Here is an 18,250-nt window from a genome sequence, read left to right on the forward strand (position 1 = left end):
AAAGACCTATATGCCGCCAACCATCTCTACTTTGCTCAAACTGCCTCGAGGTAGCCGAGCTCGATACCCAGTGCCGCTCTTAGCGATCCCAATATCTATGTATACATACACAGAGATTGCGAAAAGGCTTTTGACTTGGGAGAAATGTATCTGCGGTTATAGCGGCGTTACGTCGACCACATGTGTGCATAGGGCGCGAATGTTTGTCGAAGCACCTCCAGCACCCCCCCCCCTCCTGCCTATTGTATCAACATATGAAGCTGGCTTTCAGCCACCCTCTCCCTATTATATCAATGTTCTATTCTAAACTGCATAATTTAGCGGGTCTGCTGATTTAACTATTAAGAAATATAGAGGAAAACTCTGGACCTACTACAGACACTATGCTTAACTCTTTTGTTACCACACCTATCCAAATCAATCACCGGTGACGACACTTTTGGCTAATTCATTTTGGCATGTTAAATTTCATTCTCGTGCCTCCAGCACATTCTAGTAGTTAGTCCAGCCACTCAACTTTCAGAATAAATTTGAATTTGCCCGTTTCGGTAACATAGTGCTTTTTGACAGACCTTTGCGCAAACCATGTGCATGTATTGTTGGAAAAGTGCACTAGGCTGGCGAACTTGACAGAAGTGTGTGATCCTCATGATTATGGTTCAGTATATCAAAGTTCTGTAATGAAAAGAACCTTTGCAAGTCAAATAATTAAAGTCTCAGCTTTGCTGTTTGACTAGGTTGAGCAGTAATGACAGTCAGAAATTTATGCCACATATTCAGTAGAGAGCTGTTCCTCAGAGTCAGGAAAAAGTTATAGAAAAAATATTTGCGAAGGTCAGCCGCATGTTTAAAGTGTTGAGGCGACCTTCTCTGACAGTTTCCAGCAGCTTCAGTTTCGCTTGTATCATTATAGCAGACACAAAGTTGCATCTAGTATCACTAGTCGCTCCTATGACGTCGTCACGCACGCATGTGTGCGCATTAGCGCAGCAAAACACAGGTGCTGCTCGAAACTGTCTTGCAACCTCACCTGAATTGAGCGACAACGAGCTTAGCATTCGAGGATGACAGCACCTCAGCTTGAAGTTTTACGGTGACAATGTTTTGCGACAGTGTGATCCATCCACAGCCGTTCATAGGGTCATTTTGTTTACATCCTCAAGTTGTTTCCTCCACTGCAAGTGCGTATAGCTTCTGACCTTTGTGCACAATCTTATAGCTACTCTGGTTACGCGTGTTGGCCACACTTAATTGGGGTGCAGTGTGCTAGCGCTGAGCATCTCCTAAAAAGTCACGAGTATCACATCACGAGTATCCGTATACTTATATTGAAACACCAGGAGACTCTTACCGCAACACAACAAAAATATACTGAAAAAAAAAAAAAACTGTACGAGTGCACCTGTGTCTCACGAAAAACTGTGCAATGCTTCACCGCATAGCACAAGCAACGAAGCAGCACTTAGGTTCTGATTTTTTTTTTTTTTGTCTATATGAAGAAAAACATTTTTGTACAACATTCATTATTTTTTATACTGTTCCTAAATCATTTATCTATAAAATCTATATTCTAAATTTTCTTTGTTCTGAATATTCTTGCATATATAGTGTTATTTATTGCATTGTTTATCAGTTTGCGACAAAAAATTATACACTTTTCACATTTTTATTCATTCTAAAATACTTTTGTTGCTTTATAACATACATTTTTTGCAAAATGCATTTTGTTCCGCAAAGTTTGGAGTGCTGCTATGCCTGCTGGAGTACTTTTTGAACTGGCAAAAATGATTTTCTCGAGACATTTTTATTCATTATAAAATATTTTTGTTGCTTTACAACATACATGTTTTGGAAAGTGCATTTTGTTGTGCAAAGTTTGGAATGCTGCAATGCGTGCTGGAGTACTTTTCGAACTGGCAAAAACGATCTTCTCGAGACATGTAAAAAACTATTCTCTCGCGGTAATAAAAGAGTTAAGGAATGACTAGAAACATAAAGAACCATCTTACCTAAATTGCAAATGCAAGTGCAACAGACCTCATCTAAGGCTACTGTGATTCAAATGCAGAACAGATTATTAACCATTAGGAAGAAATTAGAGTGCATAGAAAATGTAGATGCCAGACTTCAAAAGGTTGAGAATGCAATAGACTGGAGCAATATTGAACAGAGTGCCCTATGTAGACAAGTTGACGACCTAGGAAATAGCTCGAGATCAAACAACCTTGTCATCAGAGGCGTAAGAGAGGAAGGGCCCGAGAGTGATGATGACTTACTGAAAAAAGTATATGATATATTTGGATTCATCCTTTACCAGAAACTGGATTCTATAGAAAGGATACATAGACTTAGAAAAAGACTGCCCTGCGATACTTAAAATTTCAGTCTACCGAGACAAAATAAAAATATTGAAGGATTGCTTCAAGCTAAAAGGCACGCACATTACCATTAGTGAGGATTATTCAAGACGTGTTGCTTAAATACGGAGAAACTTGTGGGTTTCAAGTCATGGAGAAAAAAAATGAAGGGGTGAAAGTTAAACTGGTTGTAGGTATGACAAAGTGCTTGTCAAGAACAGTCTGTACAGCTGGAATGAAAATACTAAAAAAAAGGTTAGGTGCAAAGCATCTGCTAAACCCAGCCTTCAATGACGAGACAGCCACAAACCCGCTGACTTTAAGATCATAAACTTTAAATGCTCGAAGCGTGTTGAATAGATGCCATTTAATTGAAATTGAAACCTTGGAACATAATTCTGACATAATTCTTGAGACACGGTTGCATAGTGATGTACATGATACATCACCAGGTTACGTAAGGAAAGATCTAGGTTCTACTTATGATTAAAGTAGACATAGAATATCAAATTTTACCAGATCCTGGTGATATTGAAGCTCTATGGGTATAGATTCAAATAAATGATCTCCTTGTGTACTTTGGAGTTATGTACAGACTCCCCTGTTCTCCTGCCAAGAATAAAATGTTATATGGATGCTAATGTGCACCAGGACGATAAAATAATTTTGCTTGGTGATTTCAACCTATGCGATATTCAGTGAAATTCGCATGAAGTTACAGAAACAGAGGTAGCACATTGTGAAAATCTTTTAGATCTTGCCTTTTGTTTTAACCTATGCCAAATTGTATCTAAATACACACTTGTATTAAATGATGCATTCGCTATTGTTGACCTTCTTTTTGTATCATCGTTTCTGGAAACAAATGTTAGAACTTGTGATGTAATTGGTGGAATATCAGATCATAAAATATTTATGTTTCGTTTAGATATAACGCCCACGAAGTTGCATGGTGACTACAAAAATACAGTTCTAAATTTTGCGGCTGCTGATGACTTCTTTGTTTTAGAAGATACTTAAAACTTTTTTGATAGCTTTGTTCTCCTGCAAAGTTCAAAGGCAAGTACAGGTAGACTATGGGATTATTTCTAACAAGTGGGTATTGAATGCTTTCAAATGTTTGTTCCAACACGACAATAAAAGATAGCTAAGAAAAATCCTTGTGACACAATGTGACTTCAAATTACGCGCGCTAGAAAATACTTGTGCCTTCTAGATGATTTGCGACGCACGAGCCTGCGGGACCCAGCTGCGCGCGAACCGTATTGGGAAAAAAAGAAGAACATAGAAGAAGAGGCAGAAGGGAATCCTCGAGACAATCTAGCTGTGCTATTATTCTCGGGCACAAGTTCGCCCAGCCTACGTTAGCCTATTAAAAGAGTTTATTGAAAAGTGCGTTACAAATCTGGTGGAGGTGCTGGGTGTGATGCCAAGCCCCTCTCGAGTGACGGAGCACAATCCAGAACCACAGTGATTTCGACCCAACGAGCTGACGCCTGTTCATCAGCGCTGCAGTCGACGCCTACGTGGTGAGGGTCCTGAATTTTCACCTTTATCGACTTCGCTTGGAACATCAACGGCTGTGAACGGGTACGCAACCGACATGACAGCTCAGGTCACTCCAGCCAACATTGTCGTAAACCAGCCAATGCTACCAAAGCCTTTCCACGGCGAAAGCTACGAGGATGCAGAGGACTGGCTTGAGCACTTTGAACGCGTCGCAAAGGCTAACAAATATGGGGAAGAGCGCAAACTTGGAAGTGTTTACTTCGCACTGGAAGATAGCGCACGAACGTGGTATGAAAACCACGAAGCCACCTTCCGGTCATGGAATGATTTTCGACGGGAGCTGCTCGCTGCTTTCCCGAACACAGACCGCAAAGAGAGAGCTGAAGCTGCGCTCCAGACAAGAAATCAGCGCAATAACAAAACTGTCGCCATGTATCTGGAAGACATGTCTCGCTTATTCCGCCGAGCGGATTCAAATATGAGCGAAGACAGGAAGCTGCGCCATCTGATGCGAGGCGTGAAGCAAGAACTCTTTGGCGGACTAATTTGAAGCCCGCCGCGCACCATCGCCGAGTTTCGTTCCGAGGCGACTACAATGGAAAGGACGCTACAACAGCGAGCAAGGTTATACAACCGGGATGCGATCGTCACTTCCTTGAACATGTTGCCACCAGTATTCGGTAACGGCATGGAAGCACTACGCGAGCTGGTGTGGTCTGTTGTGCGAGAAGAGCTGCACAGGCAGCGTCTTGACAAGAACGCTCCAATGCTTTCGTCTCTGGCCGATGTGATCTGTGAGGAGGTCAGGCAGGTGGTACGCGAACCTTCGAGCAACGCACAGCCAGGGCCGCCACTACAACAGAAGACGAGAATGACGTATGCTGATGTGCTACTACGAGGACCTCCAGGACGTGCGGACGTCGCGGCGGCTACACCTATGCAGTACCCGATGCCGCCGAGCACCCTGCAGCCAACGCCAGAGAGGAGACTAAGGAAGAGCGATGTCTGGTGCACTCCCGACAGGATACCGCTGTGTTACCACTGTGGGGAGCCTGGTCATCTCTACCGAATGTGCCACTACCGTCAGGCAGGACTACGTGGCTTTCCTGTTAATGCACCTCGACCACAAAATGGTGAACGTCCCTTCGAAATTGAAGAATACCTGTCAGGTCGTCAAAGCTCAAGTGGCTTCCAACGACACCAACCTCGGGCAACGACAACGGGGAGGTATAGATCGCCTAGCCTCCGACCTTCAGCAAGCTCTCCAAGGTCTTGTTCCCCAAGCCCGTGTCGGGAAAACTAGAGTCAGCGACCTGTGGAGGCAAGGCCGCTGTCGACGCTAATGCAGAAAAACCTCCATTGGTGACTCTGAACGACGACCGATTCAGAAACCGGTGCTTCGATAGTGACGTTGCTTTCGATTTACGTGTGTTCGTTGACGGCTACGAAGTCATCGGACTGGTAGATACCGGCGCAGATTATTCAGTGATGAGTAGCGGACTTTCTAAAATACTAAAGAAAGTGCTGGCTCCTTGGAAGGAACCACAAGTTCGCACAGCAGGAGGGCACCTCATCGACCCTACTGTAGTATGCACAGCAAGAATCGGAATACGGGGTTTCACATACGTCGCCAGTTTTATTGTGCTGTCGGAATGCTCAAGAGACTTGACTATCGGCATGGATTTCTTACGAGCTAATGGCGCTGTAATTAACTTGCGAGAATCTTCCGTCTCATTCTCGACTAGGCACGCGGTTGCTACCTTTGAAACGGAAGAAAACGTATATGACCTTTGTATTGCAGATGATGGCGTCATGGTGCCGCCAAGATCGAGCATATCTGTCGCAGTAAACAACAAAGCATTCAGTGAATTCGAAGGATTTGCTGACAACAACACTGCCTTACTTCTCCAAAAAGGGATCTGCATGGCCCGAGGCCTTGTTAAGGTACGTTACGGATGTGCAAATGTTCTACTCACAAACTTTGGAAATGAGGTGCAGCACGTTGCAAAAGGAACCGTCATTGCCAGTCTGAATGATTTCGTCCAGGTTACGGAGCTGCGAACTTTTGAAACCAATGATTTTGATTTCGAAGACGTGGAGTCTGTCCTTGCAGCCATCGACATCGAGCCAGGCCTACTACCAAGCGAAAAAGAGCAAATAGAGGGTCTTTTAAGGGAATTCGCCGAATGTTTCTCGTTGTCATCTAAGGTTCGACGCACTCCTGTCGCCAAACATCGCATCATTGTCGACGAGTCAGTGAGGCCAATACACCAGCATCCCTACCGAGTGTCACCAAGAGAAAGAGAAGCTATTGGTAATCAGGTTAAAGAAATGCTCAAAGACGATGTAGTCCAGCCTTCATTAAGTCCATGGGCATCACCTGTTGTTCTTGTGAAAAAAAAAAGACCAAACCTTACGTTTCTGCGTTGATTATCGGAAGCTGAATGTCGTCACCAAACGGGATGTTTATCCTCTGCCAAGAATTGATGACACTCTGGATAGGCTGCGAAATGCCAGGTATTTTTCCTCATTGGATCTTAAAAGTGGGTATTGGCAGATAGAAGTTGACGAAAGAGATCGCGAAAAGACAGCGTTTGTGACACCGGACGGTTTATACGAGTTCAAGGTACTCCCTTTTGGCCTTTGTTCAGCACCCGCCTCATTCCAACGGATGATGGACACAGTGCTTTGTGGTCTTAAATGGCAGTCATGTCTGGTTTATCTCGACGATGTTGTAGTTTTCTCTGCTACCTTTGAGCAACATTTGGAAAGGCTCCGGGCCGTGCTCACTGCGATCAAATCAGCGGACTTGACGATAAAACCGCAGAAATGTCATTTCGGCTTCCGTGAGCTCCTTTTTCTCGGCCATGTCATCAGTGCAGAAGACGTCCGCCCAGACCCTGCAAAAACTGAGGCCGTAGCAAGATTTCCGAAGCCAACAGACAAAAAGGCTGTTAGGCGATTTTTAGGTCTCTGCGCCTATTATCGACGGTTCGTTAAAAATTTTTCACGAATTGCTGAACCACTGACACGGCTGACAAAAGAGGAAATGCCTTTCGTATGGCTTGCCGAACAAGAGGATGCCTTCAATGAACTACGAAAGTGCCTTCAAAGCCATCCTGTTCTGGCGCATTTTGACGAGGAAGCGGAAACCGGTATCCACACGGATGCAAGCAATTAAGGTCTTGGGGCCGTGCTCATCTAATGGCAAAACGGACAAGAACGAGTCATTGCGTATGCCAGTCGCACTCTTTCGAAAGCTGAGGTAAACTACTCAGCGACCGAGAAAGAATGCCTTGCCGTGGTATGGGCTATCAGCAAGTTTCGACCATATTTATATGGTAGGCCTTTTCGAGCTATAAGCGACCATCATTCGCTATGCTGGCTGGCTAATCTCAAGGACCCATGTGGACGGCTTGCACGATGGAGCTTGCGATTACAGGAGTATGATATCACGCTTGTGTACAAGTCAAGTCGCAAGCACAGTGATGCGGACTGCTTGTCACGTGCTCCGATTCAACTTGCTGCTTCTGCTTCCACCGAGGATGGTGAAGATTTTATTTTCTTGGGAGCTGTGACACCATCAGAGATGGCACATCAGCAGCGATCCGACCCTGAGATACTCCTCTTGATCAAGTACCTACAAGGACAGTCTGTCGATGTTCCACGACCTCTTGTCCGCGGCTTGTCAGCGTTTGTCCTACGAAACAACATCCTGTATAAAAGGAACTTTGACAACAATACAGCGACATTCCTGCTTGTCGTCCCTTCACCTCTGCGACCAGAGATTTTGGAGGCTTGCCACGACGATCCATCAGCTGGACACTTAGGAGTAAGCAGAACGTTAGCACGCATCCGCACTAAATACTTCTGGCCGAAGTTGCTTAGCTCTGTACGACACTATGTCAGAACCTGCCGGGACTGCCAAAGACGTAAAACGCCACCGATGAAACCAGCAGGTCTCCTTCGACCGATAGAACCACCAGAAGCCCCATTCACACAAGTGGGAATGATTTACTGGGCCCATTTCCTACGTCGTCATCGGGAAAACGGTGGATAATAGTTGCGACCGACTATTTAACCAGATATGCCATGACAGCTACTCTTGTTAAAGGATCAGCCGTTGAAGTAGCCGAATTCTTCGTCTTCAACATAGTACTGCGGCACGGAGCTCCAAAAGCGTTGATCACGGATCGAGGGACTGCATTTACGGCCGACCTAATGAAATGTATCATGAAATTGACGCACACCAGTCATAGAAAAACGACGGCATATCATCCTCAAGCAAATGGTCTTACGAAACGACTGAACAGAACGCTGGCTAATATGTTGTCAATGTACGTTGATATAGAACACCGTACTTGGGATAAAGTATTACCCTATGCAACATTCGCCTATAACACTGCGATGCAAGAGACAACACGGATGATGCCATTCCAACTTGTTTTTGGTCGTACGGTAACGACACCTTTAGATGCAATGTTACCTATTGACAAGACGCCCGAGAATTACTATGACGTTCACGACTACATACAAAGAGCAGAAGAAGCCAGACAGCTGGCACGATATCACATTCTCCAACACCAGAAAACCGACACGCATCGATACAATCTGCGAAGAAGAGACGTCCAGTACGCACGAGGAGACAGAGTATGGGTGTGGATTCCTGTACGAATACGTGGCCTGTCAGAAAAACTGCTTCGACGCTATTTCGGTCCGTACAGAGTGCTCCGTCACGTCGGCTCGCTCAACTACGAAGTTATGCCAGAGGGACAGGATATTTCATCCCGACGGCGGCATCGCACGGAAACTGTGCATGTCGTCAGGATGAAACCATATCACGACAGGCAATGAAACGCTGAAGATACAACGTTCTTTGACGTTAACGACATCCCCGACGAGGGTTTGTGAATGACTGCCATGCAACCAGTTTGACACAAGCATCGGGACGATGCACTCTGCAAAGAGGGGCAATGACACAATGTGACTTCAAATTACGCGCGCTAGCAAATACTTGTGCCTTCTAGATGATTTGCGACGCACGATCCTGTGGGACCCAGCTGTGCGCGAACCGTGTTGGGAAAAAAAGAAGAACGTAGAAGAAGAGGCAGAAGGGAATCCTTGAAACAATCTAGCTGTGCTATTATTCTCGGGCACAAGTTCGCCCAGCCTACGTTAGCCTATTAAAAGAATTTATTGAAAAGTGCGTTACACTTGGATACCGTGTGAAGTGATTCATGCCAAAAGGCAACTGAAACATAAACAGAAAACTCACTCAAAGAAACCCTGCCCTGAAGGAAACCGTTCACAAGATGACCCAAGAATTTAGACTTTTAGTTAAAAATTCTAAAGATAATTTTTTTAATGTTAAGCTAGAAACGTTCTTGTACGAAGCAGCACAAATGTTCTTAAGATATGTGTATCTAAACACGCGAACCTTCCTTGATACAGATAAAAAGAAACCTACTATCAAAGTTTAAATGCCGTTTTTTCGTCAGTATTCACCCACGATGACAGAAAAGTACCATCTTTTTATGCGTCTCCTGACACACCTGTCGCAGAAGAAATAATGATTTTCGAACAAGGCGTGTTGAACCTGCTCTTTAACATCGACAAAAAGAAAAGTGTAGGACTCGACCGAATACCACATGAATTTCTATATAAGTACGCAGTTTGGTTTTCGAAGTACTTGACAATAGTTTACCAGGCTTTCTTAACTAGTGGTTGTCTTCCCACTGCTTGGAAAGTTGCTAAGGTGATACTGGTACACAGAGACGGTTATACAAATGATTCGAGGCGGTTATACAAATGATTCCAAAAATTTCCGCCCCATCTCACTCACAAGCACGTGTTCCAAGCTTCTAGAGCATATTGTCTCTAAGCATCTCTTGGCATGTCTAGATATTCACACTATAATATACCCACAGCAACATGGATTTCAAAAAGGCCTATCTACAATTACACAGCTCGTATAACTTGTTCATGATCTCTTCTCTGAAATCGACTCTCAAGGTCAGGTTGACATACTATTTTTGGATTTTGCGAACGCCTTCAACAAGGTGTCGCACGCTAAACTGTTGTTAAAAATAAACTCAATCTTTAAAACCCATGCTTAACGCAATGGTTTTCATCCTATTCCTGCAATCTTAAACAGTGCGTTCAGCTTAACACAAAAACATCTGCCCTTTTTAATGTAATGTCTGGAGATCCCCAAGGTAGAGTATTGAGCCCAACAAGGTGTCGCACGCAAAACTGTGGTTAAAAATAAACGCTAAAACCCATGCTTAACGCAATGGTTTTCATCCTATTCCTACAATCATAAACAGTACGTTCTGCTTAACACAAAAACACCTGCCCTTATTAATGTAATTTCTGGAGATCCCCAAGGTAGACTACTGAGCCCAATATTGTTTTTGATTTTCATTAATGACTTACCCAAAGAATGTACAGTTCCGATTAGGTTATTTGCAGACAACTGTGTATTGCATAAAGCAGTCAAAACTCTTTCAGATCAAGCAGAATTAAATCTAAACCTCCAAAATATACAGAACTGGTGCAAGATTTGGCAGATGGATGTAAACATTGCAAAATCAGTAGCCAGAAAAAAATGCATTCTAAAGAAGACATGAATGATCTTGAGCTTAGCAGTGTTGAACACCATTAATACTTGAGATAAGCTCCGATCTACCATGGAACTCGGTCGATGCTAAGGCCAACAAGATGTTGTGGAGGCTTCGAAGAAATCTGTGCCAGCCCAGAAATCAAGTGTTGAACTTGCAAGACTCTTGTGCGACCAATTATGGAGTATGCAAAGGTGGTATGGGATCCGTGTACAAGAAGTAATTGCAGCAAGCAAGATAGATTGCAAAGGTAGGCGTCGCGATTCATATTTAATAAGTACCAGCATTGCCACTCCCTCACGCAGCTTTGTAACGAAGCACATGTTCAACCACTAGAATAATGAACAGAGTATGAAAGGCTTAAATTACCCTTTTCACTAATTAAAGAACAAGTAAAAATTGACAAATAAAGGTATATAAGTATAAAAACTGGAGAAACATCAAGACATCGGCATAACATGTACATTCTCCCCCCCCCAGATCACACAGCGATTGTTTTAAGTTCAGCTTCTTCCTGTGGGTGATCGGTGAGTGGAATAAGCTGCCAAATTTTATTGTCTCATGTGAAGGTGTATTCCCTTTCTTAAAAAACCTAAGTGACGTAGTGTTTTCACGATGTATAGTTTTTATTTATGTGCTCCAGAGTAATGTACTATGAATATTTCATGTAAAGTGCCATGACTATTACACGTTTTATTGTTTGTAAAGGGAGTGCTTAGTGTTTGTTTTTTCCATTTTTGTTATAGCCCAAATGGGGCTGACTTAAGTGCCTCCCTCTGTGCGCACTCGTCGACACAGGGTATATATGCGCTTGCACTTCTCTAGAAAAGCAGGAAAAGTTCCTCCTCTGGCAAATGCCCTTTTCAGCAACCCCCCTTTTTTTTGCTCCGAGGACTCTTTGAAAAAAGAAGATGCGACGATGACAGCTTTGGCGATCATCTCAGTTTCTACTGATGCGGAAAAAAAAGATAAGAAGAAAAGAGAGAAAAGCATCCACATAATCATTAGCCTAACTATGCCCAATGCGGGTCAAAGGCCTCTCTCATGTTCAGCCAACCAACCCAGTCCTGTGCTTTCTGCTGCCACAATATATCTGCGAACATTCAGGGGCCAAGCTCTCGTGTGGGTCGTTCTCTCATTATAGTATCTTGTAGTAGCCACTTATAGTTAGTTTTAAGAATTGCTCACTAGATGGCATTGTGTACATATTCTTGAATGGGAAACCTTTCTAAGCTGTAGAAGGGCTGCATCCCTTTTGATCAATGAAAAGATTAGAAGAAAGGGAGCTCAGTGGCTGGCAGAAGTACATAAAAAAGATAGAAAGGCAGCTGCGAAATTTTGGAACCATCTAAACTCCCTAATAAACTCCCTAAGAACCATCTAAACTCCCTAAGAAATTAGGCCGATAAAGACATTAGGTCCGAAGTCTAAGCAGGCTTTGAGAGAGGCAGTGAGCAAAATAATAATCGATGGTGAAGTTCCCGATGGATGGAAACTTAGCAGGATGAGCATGATCTATAAAGGAAAGGGGGACAAAGCTGACATAAACAACTACCGTCCTATAACAGTGACATCAGTGGTCTACAGGCTGGCGATGCAGATTATAAAGGAAAAACTGCAGGCATGGATAGAAGATGAGGGGGTGCTGGGAGAACTGCAGAATGGGTTTCGGAAACACAGGAGGTTGGAAGACAATCTGTTCTCACTGACGCAGTGCATCGAAATAGCAGAAAAGAAACACAGGCCCCTGTGGCTAGCATTCTTGGATATCAAGGGAGCGTACGATAGCGTGGTTCAAGAGGAATTGTGGGGAATACTGGACACACTAGGCGTGGAACATGTAGTCACTAATCTTTTAAAGGGTATCTATAAAGGTAACAAGGTAGTTATAAAGTGGAAAAAACAGGTATCCAAGCCTGCAGAGGTAAAACGGGGGGTTAGGCAGGGGTGCCCCCTGTCACCCTTATTATTCATGATGTACCTGCAAGGATTAGAGGCCAAATTAGAGGGAAGTGGACTGGGCTTCAACATTTCTTTCGTCAAACAAGGAAAACTCTTTGAACAGGCACTCCGAGCATTGACGTACGCAGATGATATAGTGCTAATGGCCAACAACAAGCAAGATTTGCGGAGATTGATGGACATCTGCGGTAATGAGGGAGATAGGTTAGATTTTAGATTCAGTAAGGAAAAATCAGCAGTCATTATTTTCAATGACAACGAAGGTAGTGAGCTTAGAATACAGGAGGTCACGCTAGAGATAACAGATAAATACAAATATCTGGGCGTATGGATAAGCAATGGGACTGAGTATCTGAGGGAACACGAAATATACGTGACGACTAAAGGTAACAGGAATGCAGCAGTCATGAAAAATAGGGCACTGTGGAATTACAATAGGTATGATGTTGTGAGAGGAATATGGAAAGGGGTCATGGTTCCTGGGCTGACGTTCGGCAATGCGGTCTTGTGCATGAGATCAGAAGTTCAAGCAAGATTAGAAATTAAGCAACGTGGAATAGGTAGGCTTGCTTTAGGAGCTCACGGGAATACACCAAATCAGGGAGTACAAGGTGATATGGGATGGACATCATTTGAGGGCAGGGAAGCTAGCAGCAAGATAAAATTTGAGAAGCGATTGAGAGAAATGGGGGAGGAGCGTTGGGCTAGGAAGGTTTTCAGCTACTTGTACATGAAGCATGTCGATACGAAATGGAGGAAGCGAACCAGGAAATTGATTGGTAAATACTTAGAAAACAGCAGGTGGCCAAACCAAAAAGAACTATCGGTTAAGAAGAAAGTGAAGGAAATGGAGACTCACATGTGGAGAATGGGCATGATTAAGAAGTCCGCACTAGAGATATATCGAACTTTTAAGCAGGAGATTGCCAAGGAAAGGATCTATGATAATACTCGGGGTAGTTCTCTACTGTTTGAGGCCAGGACGGGAGTACTGCGAACCAAGGCATATCGGGCCAAATACGAAGGGGTAGACACAGTATGCAGTGCGTGTGGAGAGGAAGAAGAAACTGCCAAACACTTGATAATGTTCTGTAAAGGGCTTCACCCTATATTTCAGGATGATGGCGCAGAGTTTTTCAAAGCACTGGGGTTTAGGGACCGGGAGGGCAAAATAGACTTTAAGCAAGTAGACTTAACTAGAAGGAGGTTATCTGATTGGTGGCTAAAGTCAAGGCACGAGTGAAAATTAAACTTTTCACTGCAAAGTACGAATCCTCAAACTCACTTTTGAAGAAAAAAATAAATAAATATAGTTTTGAGTTCATTAAGTATTACGGCTTGGTGGCGCTAGCCACCGCCCAATCTAAAGGGTACAGCCATATCCATCCATCCATCCATCCATGAAAATAATATCACTAGATTGCGTTAGTGGTTTTCTTGTAGTAATAAATTCACAGCATAGATGATGTGGCGAAGTGTAAGTTTGATGCGTGCTCTAGTGTGATAGGAGTGAATGGACAGACAGACACTTGACCCCATTCATCATCATTCACTCCGTGGATATGCTACGGCTTTTTTCATTCTCATCTGCCCACCTATTTTTTTGCATTCCTATCATGAGCTTGGCTTCTCTTGGAATGCAGTCAGTTAGCGTGCACATTATTAAATTAAAATAAGGATAATATTTGACCAACATGTTGGTGGTCCACGGAATGGAATGAAAAAACTGTATTTCAGTCCTGCAGGACGCGCTTAGCGGGCGTTTCCCACGTAGGCACCGACAGGGAGTACCTGGTGGCCGCTTCATGGGCCTGCTGAACGGCCCATTGCTAGTCGGCAAGAAGTGAGCTCCTGAGGGACCTCTCCCACTTGTTTGAGGTAAAGTCGGGAGGAGTGTCTCTACACTCGCAGAGCATTTGTGCGAGTGTCACCGTGTGTCCACTCGAGGGGCATGTGTCGCTGGGGTATGCCTCACAATAATAAACGTGAATTTTGGCATGGTTTGGGTACGTATGTACGTGTGCGCTGCTCAGGTAAGAGGGCCTCAAGGTCTTGTGAGGCTGCTGCATCCATCATGGCAATTCGACTACATACAAACTATTTCGGATGACCAGTCGAGCTGTGCAAGCCGCAGAGGTTGGATGTGATGCGCAGTGGCCGTGCGGAGAAAGACATCGGAAAGCGGCAGCGTAAGCTTCTTTAACTTGCGGCACAGTTCACCACTTATCACCACTTAGCACACACACGGCAGCGCCAGTATCAATAAGCGTTTTCGCTGGTACACCATCAATATGCACAGTTATTTCATTAGCAAATAAAAACGGAGGCCTCGAAGGTTTTGATATGTGCGTAGCTCTTGCCTCGGGAACTGCGATGGTTAGTTTTTTGTTTGGGCGAGTGGTGATCGAGGAAGCATCGGAGAAATAGAGCGGCGCCGTGGTGAAGGCGACCGATCTTTTCGCGGCGACTGATCCGACGTGGGGGGAACGAAGACTGTGGTGGCTCTGGACGATAGGAGTCGTAAGTCGCCTCACCAGCAGTTCAGTTGTAATCCCGACATCGGCAGTAGCGTGCTACATGACCGGGAAGATGGCAGAAATAGCAAATTGGCCTTTTGTCCGGAGTGCGCCAAGGGTTAGTTGATGGTGGTGCGATGTGGCGAACAGGAGGTGGGTGGGGACGGATAGGTGGACTTGCTGCGTAGAGGGGACGGGGCTGTTGAGAAAGATTCGAGATGATTGGTAGCGACGGCGGCGATCGTCTGGTGGCCTCAGTGTAAGTGAGAAGGGCGGAGATAGGTGAAGGATGGTATGTGGGAAACAGGGCGTCAGAAACTTGCTCTTCGATTGCCTTGCGGAGCGTTGGGGTCAGTGTGCGTGCACTGGTTGGGACGTACGGCACAAGAGACAATTGGCACGACGTTTCTTCTCGGACGAACTGCTGGATTTGCTGCATTAGCGTGGTTTGTTCAGAGGAAACAGCGTCCTTAGTTCATCTGCAACGATCGCTCGACCACTCATCGACCTTCTGAAGAAAGTTGTGACTTTTACGTGGGGTTCCCCTCAAGCTGCCGCTTTTTCTCATTTCATCACACTCCTGATGACTCCACCTATATTTGCCCACTTTGACCCGTCTGCGCCGACACAAGTCCGAACGGATGCGAGTGGTGACGGGATTAGAGCCGTCCTAGCCCAATGCCAATGGGGACACGACGGAGTTATCGCCTACACTAGCCGCCTTCTCACAGCTGCCGAGCGCAGCTATTCAATTACAGAGAGTGAATGTCTTGCTCTTGTTTGGGCAGTCATGAAGTACCGCCCGCATTTATATGGCACGAATTGCTCTATAATAACGGACCACCATGCGCTATGTTGGCTTTCGTCACTGAAGGATCCTACTGGCCGGCTTAGGCGCTGGGCCCTGCGACTGCAAGAATATACCTATGCAGTCATGTACAAGTCAGGACGCCTACATCAGGACGCAGACTGCCTGTTCATTAATCGATGAATTGAGCACCATCTCTGACACTGACACCGATACTTGCGTCTTTTTCGTTTCGCAACTGACCCGCATCGGTGACAAGCAACGCCATGACGCATCCTTGGGTGTTACAAGCGAATGTCTGAAATCACCTTTTTCCGACAGGTCACATCGCTAATTCGTCCCCCACAATGGCATCCTATACCGCCAGAACTTCTAGCCAGATGGACCAGCCCAGCTGCTCGTCCTTCGGAAACACTTTCGCTCAGCAGTTCTCCACCAACTTCATGACCTTTCAACTGCCAGTCACCTTGGTGCATCACGCACTTACGACCTAATTCACCGGCGCTTCTTTTGGCAAGAGATTTTATGCACAGTCAGAAGATACATTGCGGCTTGTGATAAATGTCAGTGCCGCTAAACACCATCGGCGCTTCCAGCCGTACATTTTCAACCACTTGACATTTCGTCAGAACCTTTCTTCTGCGTTGGCTTAGACCTCCTGGGCTCTTTTCCTTTGTCTTCTTCTGGCAACAGGTGGATAGCTGTGGCCACAGACTACACCACGCGCTTGGTCATCACACAAGCACTTCCAACAAGCTGCGCCACAGATGTCACCAACTTCCTCCTACTCGACGTGATTTTGCAACATGGAGCTCCATGCCAGCTGTTTACAGACCGTGGCCACACCTTTTTATTAACGGTCATGGCCGATATCCTACAGTCATGTGAAATGAGGAACAAGCTCGCTATGTCGTACCACCTGCAGACAAATGGACTCACGGAGCATCTGAATCGAACGCTTACAGACATGCCTGCGAAATATGTTTCTTCCAAGCACTCTAACTGGGACCTTGCTTTGCCATATGTGACATTGCATATATTCTTCTCGCCATGACACTGCTGCTTACTCTTCATTTTTTCTGTTGTTCGGCCTAGAACCTACATTACCCTAGGTACAGTTATTTTGTCTACTGCGACACCGACCAGTGAATATGCCCTTGGCGCTATCACTCAGACTACCCATGCACGCGAAATTGCCCACACTTGCTTGCTGGCCTCTCAAGGAAACCAGCGGGGTTTGTACAAGCAATGGCACCACGACGTCAATCAATGGCACCACGAGAACTTCTCGCTACACAGGTCCATACCGAGTCCTTCGTGAGGTTACTACTGTGACATACAAAATTTCCCCTGCTGCCTCAGCGCCTTCAACTGCCCCACAGACCACCGATATCATACATGTGGCACGCTTGAAGCCTTACCACTCTCCCGCTGATGTTGACATCTAAATGCATCGAGATGGCGCTTTTGCCGCCGAGGATTACGCTACATGCACCTCACAAAGAGGTCGAAGGGTTGTCTTCGCTCGGTGGCTGGTCAACCGGTCACGCCACTGCTGCTGGTTTGAAATATATTTCATCCACAGCCTCGCCGATACAGCATCTCTTCTCTTTTGTAACAATATCATCGATATTAACCCTGAAGCAAAGTTTATTGTTTACAAGAATGACACGAGTTTATTTTTCACTGGTAAAGATATTCATGATCAAATAGAACAATGTAACAATAGAATAAAAATCTAGAGGAGTGGTCTGGAATAAATTTTATGAAAATAAATAAAGGCAAGCCAAATGCAGTCATATTTAGGCAAAATAACAAGCGCATGCCTCCCTATTAAGACATTATGTTACATTTATGAAGTATTGAAATTACTGAGAACTTCAAATGTCTGGGTGTTACCTTCTTTTGCCAACATGTCACGGGATAACCACGTGAATTATGTTCTAAATAAGGCAAGCAAAATAACTTATGTAGTAGGCCATTTACGCAACATTTTTACCACATGTATTAAACTTATACCATATAATCAACTTTTTCAATCACATTTAAGCTATTGTCAAATAGTATGGGATAACGCAACCTACATCAATCTAGAATGTATTTTTCTGTTTCCTAAAAAAATATCTTCGCCACACATACAATGCTTCTTACGCAGCACCTACAATAACTTTAAGAATCCTAGCGTGATTCCTGCACATATTATAATCTGTACAAATATTGTTTGAATCACACATATAAACTATATAACTATTGGAAAATAAACAACCTACGTAATCTCGACCAGCTTCAAAGAAAAGCTTAAAGCTATGGTACCAGACACTTAGAGGAGTGGTTAGTGCCAATACCGTGTTCAAACTACAAAAAACAAATGCTCATCTACACAATGGCTACACTATTTAACAGCAATAAATCAATACAATCTGATTTTTTTATGGCCTCCCTCAAAGAACCTCAAAGGATGTATGTGGTTTCTGCATA

This window comes from Rhipicephalus microplus, chromosome 5 (assembly GCF_043290135.1).
Source record: "Rhipicephalus microplus isolate Deutch F79 chromosome 5, USDA_Rmic, whole genome shotgun sequence".
NCBI classification, from domain to species: Eukaryota; Metazoa; Arthropoda; class Arachnida; order Ixodida; family Ixodidae; genus Rhipicephalus; species Rhipicephalus microplus.